We start from the raw sequence: 13,314 nt of genomic DNA, 5'->3' as shown, positions 1-13,314 counted from the left end.
TTCAGTTGGTTATCCAGGCAATGTTGAATATGGCTTTTATCTGATGGAGTGGGCCTTAACTGGAGTTAGATATTAATTGGTTACTCTAGCAAACTTTGTGCCACTATTGCCCTAACATATCCTGTAGACAGGATGCCATTGTAAACCATGAGGTACATGTTTGCCATGGTGTTTATATTTCTCTTTTGGTATCATGCAGAGAGTATCTTTCCGTACAAAAGACACTGGAACATAGGGTCTTTTCTTAAGCCTCTAAGGAGGCACCAGCCCAAGTTCTATCTTTAATGAGTTGTACAGGTGCTGTCTTCAGCAATGGGGCCTTGCTGTCAGATTGTGGAGAGCAACCTAAAGTCTTGGTACCAGCCTAGGTTGTTTGGGAACTCCTATAGGACCCATTTGGCCAACAACTCAATCAGTTCTAACCCAGTCCCAGTACTGACAGCTTCATTCTTACACTCATCAGAATGGCTAAGATCAAAAAATAAATAAATGATAGCTCATGCACACTAGGATGTGGAGTAAAAGGAACACTCATCCACTGTTGGAGAGAGTGCAAACTTAAATAGCTACTGTAGAATTCAGGAAATAATCTCATCAGGAAGATAAGAATTGATCTACCCTAAGATCCAGCTAGACCATTCTTAGGCATAATCCCAAAGGATGATTCATTTTACCCCAGAGACACTGGTTCAACCACATTCACCAGTGCTCTATTCAAAATAGGCAGAAATTGGAATGGCCTAGATGCTCCTCAACAGAATAATAGATAAATAAAATGTGGTACATTTAAATAATGGTGTATTAGCCATTAAAAATGACATCATAAAATTCACAGGTGAATAGATTGGCCTAGAAAGAAGTCATCCTGAGTGAGGTGTCCCAGACTCAGAAAGACAAAGACGGTATGTATTCTCTTACATATAAACATTATCTGTTAAATCAATGATAACTAAGCTACCATCTTTAATACCACAGAGGTTAGAATATAGTAATGGACTGAGGGATATGGATAGATCTTGTTAGGAAAGGGAAATGAATAGGTAGTTATGGATGGATAGGTGGCACAGGGACCAAAGGATCAAGTGAGGAGGAGGGAGAGGAACAGTAGAGGGAAAGATAGCTCAAATTAAAGGGTATTTGAGGAGTAGTATGGAAACCTAATAATGTGGAAGTTTCCTAAGGTGTACATGTGAAAGTGGTCTAATGAGATCATGAAATAATGGTGGAGACAGAGCCCCATTTGAATATTTTATCTCCAAAATAATCAAGTTCTTAAGCATGATGAAAATTGCACTCAGTTGATTTTTCACTTCACAGCAGTACAGACTACATGACAGCTACTGTCCATAGCATTGTCTTGTAACAAAGTACCTCACACATTTTAATAAATAAATAAAATAGATGCCATCTTACCCTACCAGAAATAAAAATGACAACATAAATTTATTTTCCCCAAAATGATGTAATCCATAATTCCCTGATCTTTTATCATAATCAAAGAAGTTGTATTTCAATGATGCCTACTTGAAGAATGTCTCCCAGGTGCCAAACCTAAGTGCAAAACAAGCCATTCTTCCTTTATATATTGCAATGCAGTACATAATGGGAAGTTATGTAACTGAACTTAATAGTGGTCTGGCAGAGTCTGCATAAAGGAACTAGAGGATCATTATACGATTTTTAAGCCATTCTAAAATTAATTATCCTAAAATTAATATTATTCCGTTACTCAAAAATCTAACTCACAGCATGGTAAACAGGACAACTTTGCCTCTTGACTTGCTATTAGAGGCCATCTTGGTCATTGATAAAGAGTCACACCTGAAACATGAAGCCGGCAGAAATGACATATCTTAGTCTAGTTTTAGGGTTTGTTTTGTTTTGTTTTGTTTTGATCACCACACACTAGATGGCTTAACTTTGTATAACCTTATCAAGTGCCTTTTCAGGTTTTACAAATAATATTCATGGTAGTAGTAATATTAATGGCTGATTTTTATTGTGGCTTGTTACGTATTTGGAATAGTGCTATGTTCTTCTAGCCTTCTATGTCAGAGCCAGAGCTTGAAGGATAAAAAGGCCTCGTCTATGGTGGGTAACGTACAACTCTCCTGCCATAACATCATCGTATCCAGAGAACATCTACTACCTATGCATAAAACAAGTGGATAAGAGTAAAGCCATCAATTTGTGTAAAATTATTTATTTTGTCAACTCAATACAAACTAGAGACATCTGCAAAGAGAGAACCTCAATTGGGAAAATAACAGCCAGGTCACTATGGGCTTATGAGCTCTGAGCAGGTGGTGGCTGGCTGTAAAAGAGAACAAGCCAGCAAACGTCATTCCTTTTCTGCTACAGTTCCTGCTTTCAGGTTTCTGCCTGGAGTTCTCACGGTGACTTCTCCCTGTCTTCCCTCCATGATAAAGTGTTAACAGAGAATTGTAAGCTGAAATGAAACCTTTCCTCTTCTCATTCGGCCACGGTTTTTTCACAGCAATAGAAGGTAAACTAGAACACTGTCTAAACAATGCAAACCAACTATACATATGGCTATTACCAAGTTCAATTTGGTGAACCAATATGTTTTATTGGATTTACTTAAAGGATTATGATTGAAGGGTTAATTATAAGAGCAGAAATGACTCAAAGATAGCCAGCTGTATCACCCAACATTCATCATGGGTGGCAGCTCTCTAAGCAGAGAACATGGAGTACTACAGACAGCTCAGGAGTTTGAAGTGTGTCTTTTCCAGGTGCCTCAGTAGGTCTAAACCAAGCAGCTTGGCTGGTTTCTGCTTCTTCCAGGTCTAGCAGCTGGTCTGGTCTGAGAGCCTTCTTAATTTTTTTGGTGCCAACTCCTCTATATCTGAGGGAAACTCTTGGCTTACATTGTTGACTCTGGCAGGAAGGGGCCTAGTCAGTCTAGTCAATTTTAGGGACTTCCTGAAGCTATTTTGTGTTGTTTACCTTCCTGCTTAAAGAGCTTTCTGCATGATAAAATGTTTTGAACTCAGAGGGAGATATTTTGCTTATGTAACAAAGGTGGCATAATAAAAATGGGAGAGAATAATGTCAAGGAACTCCTTTATAACTATCCAAGAGAAATAAAGGGCTTTGCACTTGGAGAAGTCACTGTTGAATGAGACAAACAGTAGTAGTTCTGGGAACCTAGAAATTCTGTGATATTGAGGATGAAATTATTGAGGGAAGTCAAGTCTTAGTAAATCCTCAAATATAGACTAGTAGTCTACACAGATTTAATCATTTGATCTACACAAAAAGCAAACTTCTAAATGTGTAACTGTAGTGTGTGTGTATGTTTGTGACATATGTATATGGACATATGACAACACAGATCCATGCACACATGTGCAGAGCAAGAAGCAAGGCATTGAGTGTCTTTGTCCAGTGCTCTCCCCCACATTGCATGAGCACTGAAGTAGAAACTTACTGCTTAGGATATGCTTTCTGGTCAGCGAACTCTGGAGATCTACCCCACAGATACTCCTCTTCTATGCTGGGGCCACCAGCACGCACAACTATGGCTGGCTTTTTACATGGGTGCTAAGGATTTAAACTCAGGTACAAAGTCCAATATAAATAATCTCAATCCATTTAGTGAAAACATTTCTTATCTTCGATACTAGACTTTTCCATACTGCAACAGCTATTTATTGTTAAATCTCCAAATCCAACCAGTCTTCCCAGTACGATTGATGGAAACATGCATTATCTCGAGTTAGCTATTTCTTCCATCTTCTTAATTATATAAAACTTTGCACACTTGAGATTCTAGTAAGCCATGATGCAAGATGGCTAGTGTAATCAATATTCCAGCCTCTTCTTGTTCCTGGGCACAAAGCTAGAGTAGAATTCCTTGGGTGCCTTGTTTCTGATAGAATGTTGTACCTGACTTCTGGCAAACAGTATAGAGAAAAGAAATATGTGATATTTAAGACTAGCTATAAAACAACAAACAAACAAACAAAAAACCAAACTTCCAGTAATGTCTCTCTCCCTCTATGTGGTTAGATTCAAAGAAGAAAACAGCACAGTGGCAAGAGAGGACATGGAGGGCTCCAGACAGCTTGAAGAAACAGTTAGGAATGTAGCTCAACTGGAAACAGTGCTTGTTGTGCAAGCGTGGAAACATAGGTTTGTTCACCAAAATCCACATTAAAAAGCTGGGTGTGGTAAATAGACATACCTATAATCTTAGTGCCTAGGAAACAGAGAGACTAGAACCTGTGGGATTTACTCACCAGCCAGCCTGACCTATTTGGTGGGCTCCAAACCAATGGAGAGCCCCAAATCTCAAAAACAGGGCATGGGGGTGGGGGCAGGAGGAGCGGTGGAGGGGTAGATGAGACCTGAGAAACAACACGTCAGATTTTCCTGTGGCCTCTACATGTGTGTGCACAAACATAAGCTCATTGGTACTCGTAGTCACATATGATCCCTCACCCCTGCTCCCCCACATGCATGCATTCATGTGGACACACACACACACACACACACACACAGAGAGAGAGAGAGAGAGAGAGAGAGAGAGAGAGAGAGAGAGAGAGAGAGAGAGAGAGAGAGAGAGAGAGAGAGAGAGAGAGAACATATCCCACTTGGAATGATCATAATAAACTTATAACACAATTATAAAAATCTATTCCATAAAGCCATTGAATGTTGGAAAAGAGGTTGTATTTTTGTTTATAAAGGTTATCATTAATTACTTTGCCTAATAAAATACCTAAAGCATGTGTACTTCCCCAAATAAAAGGATAGCTTTACATCTCAGCATTTCCAGTGTAATGATCAGGTCATTAAAGAAGCATTTTTCTTTGCAAAGTCTGAGCCATTTTAATATGCATCTGCTTATGCTAATTTAGCATTTATTCAGGTACTCTATGGTTCTATTTTCATCATTTCTGTGAAGGGCAGCATACTGCATTGTTAGGGTTTTCATGACAAAACATCACAGACAAGAAAACTTAATCAACAGAAATTCATCATCTCCCAGTCCTGGCGGCTCACGTCTGCAATCAAGGTATGTGCCAGGTGAGTTGCCCTTGAGGCCCTTCTCCTTGGCTTAGAAATGCCATTTCTGTGTCTTCATAATGATCTCTCTTCTGTGCCTTCATGTAAGATACTCCTTTTATAATAATATCCAATTAAGACTCAACCTTATGGTCATATTTTAACTTATATGCCTTCTTTAAGACTCTATTTACAAAGACAGTGACATTTGGTGATGCTGCAGTCCACTGTTTCAATGTGGTAATTAGACATTTAAGTTGGAAATGCTCAGCTATGTCACAAACAAAGAACCAGCAAGTGTTTCATTTCTGTCCCTTCAACCCCTCCACCATATTTAGGGCCACCTAGACTACACATACAGTTTTTGGAAGGAGAGGTACATGGATTTTAATTACCATCTTCTGGATTTTTCTCATGCTTTCTTTCCTCTGCCTCAAAAACATGCTACTAACTGGTCAAAAAGTTCACACATGTTTTGACCTGCTCAGTAAAACAAAGATCATAATTTTATACTTGCTATGACCAGAATTCCAACACTGCAATTAAAACCGTGCAGTTTTTTATCACTTATTCCTTTGTTTTTAGGAGATGGTCCCCATAGAGTAGAATGGTCCCTGCTCAGCATTCCAAGTCCTACAAGTGTGCTGCGCTTTCAATTTTATATAATGCTTGCTTGCATCCAAAAGTGACAACGATCTCGGAGTGGCGCTATAGTCTGGTGTGTACATGGAGGACGGTGAAGGAGCTATGGTAGTAGTAGTAGGGTTGCAAAAGCCAAGGATAGCTACATATCAGTTAGGGCCAGCAAAACCCTGTCTCAAAATAGCAACTGCAGCAACAAACAAACCATAACTAAAGATATTCTCCCTAACAGTATAGCTGTTTGTGTTTGCCTAACCCTAAGCATCAAGGTTCTTGACTACTTGCTTCTGAACACAAGTGCTGCCATCTTGAATTGTTGAACCCACATACCCATTAGTTCTACAGTACAATGCTGCTGATTCATAGGTGGAATTCCATTGAGCTTTCTCTTAGAACCTATGCCAGGCTATATTTCCACTAGTTGTACTCAGCATATTGTTACTATAATAATAATCACTATTATCATTTCAATTAACCTTCACACTTTTTTTTATTAATCTCTACAACTGCTTTCTCTGATTACAGGATGAAATAGCTGGATCTTCGAGAATTGGAGCATCTTACTCGAGGTTACACACCTGAAAGGTAGCAGAACACACTTGAACTTGAGTCTGTCTTCTCTGATTCAAGTATTTTTAAATACATTCTGCACGTTCATGCAGAAGCTTCTTATCTGGGAACATGCCATGCATGAGCTTTGATGGATGTGATTCACGCTGTGCTGCAAATAGGAGCATGCCATTCCATCAGCTGACAACACATATGTATGTAGTTCAGGGTCATTTTAGTCTCTGCTACTATGGGGAGAGGGGAAACTTCTTACTCACTTGAGGATAGCCATGTATTAGCTTTTCAGCGCATGTAAAGTCTACTGTATTAAGTGGATGCCTCACAAAAGACACACATATTAAGGTGAAAATGATGACTGTTTTAAGTGTCACATCATAAATAGATGATATCCTTATTATGATAGATTATCATTTGTTTAAAAAGAAACAATAATAGAAATATTAAGATTTCATTTTAAGATAGCACCAGATAGATTTCCAAATTGGCTGTACTAGTTTGCATTCCCACCAGCAATGAAGGAGTGTTCCTCTCTCCTCACATCCTCGCCAGCATGTGGTGTCACTTGAATTTTTGATCTTAGCCATTCTGATGGGTGTAAGATGGAGTCTCAGAGTTGTTTTGATTTGCATTTCCCTGTTAACTAAGGAGGTTGAGCATTTCTTTAAGTGTTTCTCAGCCATTTGACATTCCTCTGTTGAGAATTCTCTGTTTAGATCCAAGCCCCATTTCTCAATTGGGTTATTTGGTTTGGTGGTGTTTAATTTCTTGAGTTCTTTATATATTTTGGATATTAGACCTTTGTCAGATGTAGGGTTGGTGAAGATTTTTTCCCAGTCTGGGCTTCCTCAAGACCCAGCTATTCCACTCCTTGGAATATACCCGGAAGATGCTCCAGCACACAACAAGAAAATTTGCTCAACCATGTTCATAGCAGCCTTATTCATAATAGCCAGAACATGGAAACAGCCTAAGTGTCCATCAGTAGAAGAATGGATAAAGAAACTGTGGTACATATACACTATGGAATACTACTCAGCTATTAAAAACAAGGAATTCCCAAAATTTGTGGATAAATGGATTGAGCTAGAAATGATCATAATGAGTGAGTTAACCCAGAAGCAGAAAGAATCAAATGGTATATACTCACTTACATCTGCTTACTAGCGCAAGGGGCATGTCCCATGAAAGCCTTCACTTACCAGGAAACTGGGACAGAGGGGAGGACATCCTATTGGGACTCTAAATGAGAGAAGCATGGGAGAATAGCAAAGTAGCAGGATCCAGAGGGTCCTAGAAACCTACAAGTATAACATTATGATAGGCAGATTTGGGCCCAGGGGTCCCGCTCAAACTAAGGCACCAGCCAAGGACAATACAGGAGGTAAACTTTAAACCCCTACCCAGATCTAGCCAATGGTCAGAATATTCTCCACAGTTGAGTGGAGAGTGTGATATGACTTTCTCACGTACTCTGGTGCCTCACATTTGACCATGTCCCCTGGAGGGGGAGACCTGGTGGCACTCAGAGGAAGGACAGCTGGTAGCCAAGAAGAGACTTGATACCCTATGAGAATATACAGGGGGATGTAATCCCCCTCAGTCACAGTCATAGGGGAGGGGAATAAGGCGAAAATGGGAGGGAGGGAAGAATGGGAGGATACAAGGGATGGGATAAACACTGAGATGTAACAAGAATAAATTAATAAAAAAGATTTCATTTAAATTTATTATAGTTTCACTTATAATTTCTTCTCTCTTACCTATAGCAACAGAATAGTATGGTTGTAAAAGACATTTTCTTGTATCATTTTTTCAGTGCAACCAGATTAAAGAACTTAATGTTAGGCTGGACACAGTGGCCCATGCCTATAATCCTAGCATTCAGGGAGGCAGAGGCAGGTGGATTTCTGTGCATTACAGCCCGGCATGGTCTACAAAGTGAGTCCAGCACAACTAAGGATGTATAGAAAAAGCCCTTCTACAAAAAAAAAAAAAAAAAAAAAAAAAAAAAAAGAAAGAAAGAAAAGTTGATGCAATCAGTTATATAAATGACCTATGTTATTTATCAATTTTCAATATGAATATGATCCAATTTAAAAACTGATAGTATCCTTTTGTCTTGATTTCCTAGACAAGGTATGGCTTTGTAGCCTTGCCTATCCTGGACTCATTTTATAGACCAGACTGGCCTTGAACTCTGCCTCTGCATCCCTTGAGTGCTAGGATTACAGGCGTGTGACACTGCACCTGGCAAAGTTGATATTATCTAAAAATACATTTGTAGAATATTTGATGATCCAATTTTAAAAATCATAATCATTCGTTTCAGCTCCAGCATGTCTCCAACAAACTGCTAACATTCAAACAATGTTTTGTATGTGTTATTCTGTTAACTGGCTGGATTGTGAACTCCACTTTTGAAGAAAGAGCAGAGTTGCTAAATCAATATTACTATTAAAGCTGCATAATTAATTAGTAACATATTTTCAGGCTTCAGAAGGCAATTACACATGAATCAGCACCTATGTAAATAAGGGTTGGCTTCATAAAAGACCAATTTTGTGATCAATGAAGTTATAAAAACAATAACAACCAAGATCACACAGATTGTCCAAATTGATTTCCTTGAAACAACACAAATATATTTGCATATGTCCCATTTAAACATTCCTTTTTCTTTGGTGCTAGCAGTATTCTTGCAAGATCTGAAGGCTCAATTCACAGAACTTCTTTTGCCATCTGTATTCCTGGGCAGTCTATAAATGGAGAAAATAGCCACTGGGCCCCAAGTGAGAATCTTCCCATTTCCAATGAACTGTCTTGGTTTGACAGAAATGCATCTGGGCAGAGATGAATGTAGTCAGGTTCTTCAGAATGAGCAAGTGCTTACACTGCATTTAGAAGGTGTGCTGGTAAAAGGCAAATGAGGTCTAAATTTAGCTTGAACTGTGGTGAAGTGGATAAAGAGTGATTGTAGCTATTTGTTCTGATGAGGTTAGTAGCTTGGATCATGACCTCTTGAGAAAAGTAAGATAGAGTGTTATAATGGACTTTTCTTAATCTAATGTAGAAATGACATTGAATGATGGTTCTTAATTAGCATCCTCCTCTTCACCTGCACTTGGTCTGACACACTCATATTTGCCTATAGCATCTGTGAGCTAAGACTCAAAAGGCAAGTTCCTTATTTCTCTTCATAATGAGGGAATAAGTGCAACAAATTTAAATAGGTTCTGTGCAAATGAAGAAAGATATGTTGGTTTCCATTATGCACATATGACACAGATTTGTATTATATGGTCCCAAGAATGATATAAAATAGACCCAGCACAAAACATCTATCTTTTTTATAAAGCAAAACTGGACAAGGGACATTATCTATCATTTATACAATATAAGAGAAAGCACGGCAGAGAAGCAAGGGAGTGGAAGTTGATTGTTTTCAAAGGCTCTGTGTGGCAAAAGGACTGAACAGCCTATGCACATAAGTTCATCTAATGTTTAATGACGCAAGGAATGAGGGCCAGATTTATTTCCTCCTTATTGTTTAATGAAATACCCAGCTATCCACCATTCTACTTTATGAAATAAGAAAGATAAAAGAATATACAGGTCTATAAGTCCTTCTTCAATTAACCTAATGTCTGGTTCTTGACTTCTGGCTTACCTGGTCACTCATTCTGAAGCATTTTAAAGCTCCTTGAATGTTCTCTTTGACTAAAGGCTATTAAAGACCCTAAAAACTCATAAATGGCTTGTGGTGGCATACAGGAGAGGAGAGAGTGACGGTGCTTGCTGTTCTTATACATGTTTTAAGTAAATTCATATCAAGAGTTGAAATTAATATTCAAAATCCACCGTACATTCTTATCTTTAAAAGCAACCTAAGGCTAGTAAGTCAGACAAGCCCAGTGGATAAATGGAAAACCAGATTCTGCTTTCCTCAGGAGAACAGGCTGTTAAATCCCTGCTGGATCGTGCAAATTAACCATTTCCCAAAACCAACCTTTTCTTTTTGCCCTAGGATAACCTGATCAAATTTCCTGGATTCATTTTCTCTATTGGACTAGCAGTAATGTGAAACTGAAGAAGCTCTGTCAGATCTAAAGCCAATTTCAAAAGCAAGCCAGCTCCTTAGGGAAAAGGCTGCCATGTGAAGGCAAGATTGCATTAGTAGTTAAATCCCATCTTCAAATGCCACCAACTGTCTTAAGAGAAAGTAATATTAAAAGGAGAGGGGAAAAGGTGAGCAAACATCCTGAAGAGGAATAAATCAGAATGAAGAAAATAAAAAATAAATAAAAATAAAGGTAAGCCATAAAATGAAGACAGAAAAGAATCTTAGGCATGAGGGACTATGAAAAAAAAGCTCAAGGGATGGGATAACAATTGAGATATAATATGAATAAATTAATAAAATATATTATTAAAAAAGAAAAAAGAAAAACAAAATTCATGAGTGATCTAGATGGATTAACCTGGGACCCAAAAGCGAAATCCACAAGGCATCTACACAAACAATTGTACATTCTTTACTCTGATTACTATGTAGAAATGTTGATATAAGGAGATATCTCAAAATACTTCCCAAGTCATAATAGTTGAATACATAATCCTGTATTTTTGTAACTAATAATGTATTGATAATATAAGGATTACTTGAAAAATAGGAAATTATTTAGGCATTTACCTCATGAAATGTCATTGGTAAAAAAGAGTTTTGATACGTTTTAATATTTGAGAAAATTTAGGTGATATTTTAAAGATGTATTAGGTTTTTAGTATTAATTATTAGAGATTATTGCTATTATTAATTACATGTCTACTACAGTCAGAGTCTATAGCTCGAAATATTAGCTATTTGAAAAAGAATTTTAAATAATCAAAGGAAAACTGAAGGATTATTTTCAGTTGTTTAATGAGCCATGTTATGCAATATATACAAGATACAAGTCACAAGTCCATGCCAAAAGAAAGACCTCATCTATCCTCAAGCTTAGAGCAGAGACATTGAGGCTTGCAATTAGTCTTTCTTCTCTCTCTCTCTCTCTCTCTCTCTCTCTCTCTCTCTCTCTCTCTCTCTCTCTCCCTCTCTCTCTCTCTCTGTATGTATGTTCATCCACACCCATAAATAGAACCAAACACACTGGTGTGGTTGTTTGAATAAAAATGCCTCCCTTAGGCCCATAGGGAGTAGCACTATGAGGAAGTGTGGCTTTGTTGGAGTAGATGTAGTGGGTGAGCTTTGAGGTCTTAGAAGCTTAAATCAAGCCTAGTGGCTTATAGTCTTCCATCCTGGTGCATAGCAATCTGGTGTAGAACTCTCAGCTACCATGTCAGCACCATGTCTGCCTGAATGTCCCCATGCTTCCTACAATGGCAATACTGGACTAAACCTCTGAATTGTAAGCCAGCCCCAATTAAATGTTTTCCTTTAGAAGAGCTGTCATGATTGTAGGGTCTCTTCATGACAATAAAATCTTGATACAACTGGCAAAAAAAATGTGGGTTTTGTTTGTATGGAGTGTTAAATATCTGAGGCATCATCATCAAGTCCTTATAATGATAGAAGCTCTAGCAGCTACGTACCCTTCACTGGTCATTTTGTGTCTCCTAGTTAGATGGAATGGTAGTAATGATTCCAAATTCTCTTTTATCTCAGAAGCATTTACATTCTTAGTTCATTAAGGTTATGCATATACAGGTAAGTAATGAGGACATTCTCTAGATTGTTCACAAAAGAGAAGAGGTGTGTGTGTGTGTGTTTGTGTGTGTGTGTGTGTGTGTGTGTGAGAGAGAGAGAGAGAGAGAGAGAGAGAGGAGAGAGGAGCGAGAGAGAGAGAGAGAGAGAGGAAGGGGCGGGAGAGCGGAGAGGAGGAGAGAGAGAGAAAGAGAGAGAGAGAGAGAGAGAGAGAGAGAGAGAGAGAGAGAGAGAGAGGTGGATATAGAACAGCAGACAGAGTGAAAACACTACTCATGACCATCAGCTATTCTTTTCCAATTAGTTTTCCAAGGAATTACTCATTTGATGGCTATATGCGACGGTAACACTCTCATGATTACTATTACAAATAGTTTAAATAAAAGAAACCTGTTTTGGGGGGTGAAAGCCAGGGTCTTTTAGACATTGAGTATGTGTTTCATCACTAAAACATCATCTGTACCCCTCACGCTCTTTATATGTCTCAAATATTGGAGAATTTTTGTAATGTCTGATAGCTATATAGCATGACTGTGTCTCTATCTAAGCAATAGACCTGTGTGCTGTCTCTTTCAGTATTCCTAAAGATGTGTTTTAATTGGCTTTATTTATTATTTACAAATTTGATATCAGTGTATTGTAGTGTTCTATACTCTAGAATCCTGCCAACCCTTAGGTAACAACTACATGAGTAATAGTAATGATAATTATAATTGCTGATAATCAGCCAAATATTCACTGAGAACTGAATTTACATGATGTTCTTTCTAAACTTGGGTTTTGTTTTGTTTTTCAAGCAAGGGCTTTTCTATGTAGCCTTGGCTATCCAGAGACCATGTTGGCCTCGAACTCAGAAATCTGTTTACCTATGCCTACTGAATGTTGGGATTAAAGGAGTGCTCTAACACTGCCCACTTCATTTCTAAATTTTTTAGTACTCATTTACTAACTACAGTAAATTTTAAAAGAGGGAATGTTACTATTTATATTTTATAGAGGAGGGTGAAGATAAGCCCAGGAACCATTTTTCTACCTCCATTTGCAAACATAAGAATTGCCTGCAAGATCTTATTTGCTTCAAATGCTGTTCCTCACACAATCTATAGCCCTATGTAGATTTTAGTTAGCAGTTTACCCACCCTGGTTCAAATACCATTCTTTTTTTTTTTTCAAATACCATTCTTATAACCAGGAAAAGTGAACAGTTAAAAAAAAAAAGGAAAGGAAATATTTTTAAAAAATAAACCAAAAACACAAGTTCTTGTGTTAATATTTCAGTTAGGTCACCATCCACATATACATTTCAAGTCTTCCACTTGAATGTAGTGAAAAACCAGATTGTTGTGACTTAGATACTTTAAAGGAAG

This window comes from Acomys russatus, chromosome 13, assembly GCF_903995435.1.
Source record: "Acomys russatus chromosome 13, mAcoRus1.1, whole genome shotgun sequence".
NCBI lineage: Eukaryota > Metazoa > Chordata > Mammalia > Rodentia > Muridae > Acomys > Acomys russatus.
The sequence above is the reverse complement of the archived record's forward strand: the minus strand, read 5'-3'. Positions refer to the sequence as shown.